We start from the raw sequence: 1,289 nt of genomic DNA on the forward strand, positions 1-1,289 counted from the left end.
GCCACTGTGAGTCACAGGTGACTCGACGGCACATAACAACAACGACATTGTACACATAGTCTTAAAATTCAAGAATGCAGAGTGTCTCCAGTTTCTTTGTCAATGAAGATAACATAATAAAATGTTACTCTCAGAAATTTTACATACTGTCTTTAAGATAGAATAGAATATCTGTATTCACTGCAAACCAGATGAATGACTGATGAGATATCACAGAAATAATGGTTGACCTTGGTGGCACTACAAAAAGGGAGGCCAAAAATGAAACTAACTATCATAAAGGAGGCCAACATCTCTCCAAACCCACAAACATCTGCCAGTTTTCCACACATCTGCCAGCTCATAAGGATTGGGTAATGCAGAGGGTGACAAATGGCAGCATAGCGATCATAACCCATCACAACCAAGAGCAGGAAGTTAATAATAGCAAAACCAAGGAAGAAGAACATCTGAATGGCACAACAGGTGAAAGATATGGTCCTGGCCACAAAACATAGATGGGTGGGCATCTTGAGTAGGATGACAAATGTACAGAAATTCTCTGAGACGAAGAAGGTGCCAAGGAAAAAGTACATGGTTTATTGAGGCTTCAATCAAGGCAGATGATACTGATGACGGTAACACTGCCACTTGGGATGAATAGATACAGAAAGATGAAAATCACAAAGAAGACAAGCTGAATTTCACCAAGTCTTGAAAATCCCAACAACGAGAACTCAGTGACCATGGTGAGGCTTTCTGCTGTGACCTACAGAGAAGAGGGATCAAAGTAAACCATATCCAGGTTCACGGATATAAGAGACTATAACATTTCTTTTCGTAAATGGAAAAGGCGAATAGAGATAGAACCCAGAGAAGTAAGATTTCAGTTCTTCAGAAAATACTTTTTTTCCCCCCAGCTATGCATTATTTTATCTGGAAATTTTGATAATGCTGACAATCTTTCAGATTCACTATGCATTTAATCTTATTTAGCCACTAAGTTTTCTACTGCACTAAATGAACTTTTCTTTTCCCTTGTGTTTTTCTAACTTGGTTTACCAAGGAATACTAAGAATGATTTTTTGCCACACCCACCTCGCTGTCCTCTCTGGCCACCACACCTGTGTGACAAAATGGGACGTCCGCGCCTGTACGGGGTCTCTGACCTCAAGGATAGCATAAGAGGGAATCTTGCAAGCCCTGTGCTTGTGAGTGGGCTGATGCCTGGATATTTGTTACAGATGGGTCTTCGTAATCCCGGGAAACCTCTGGAAATTAAGTTGCTTCTAGGAATTGCTTTTCTATTT

This window comes from Elephantulus edwardii, unplaced genomic scaffold (assembly GCF_000299155.1).
Source record: "Elephantulus edwardii isolate Elephantulus edwardi_28Jun2011 unplaced genomic scaffold, EleEdw1.0 scaffold00168, whole genome shotgun sequence".
NCBI classification, from domain to species: domain Eukaryota; kingdom Metazoa; phylum Chordata; class Mammalia; order Macroscelidea; family Macroscelididae; genus Elephantulus; species Elephantulus edwardii.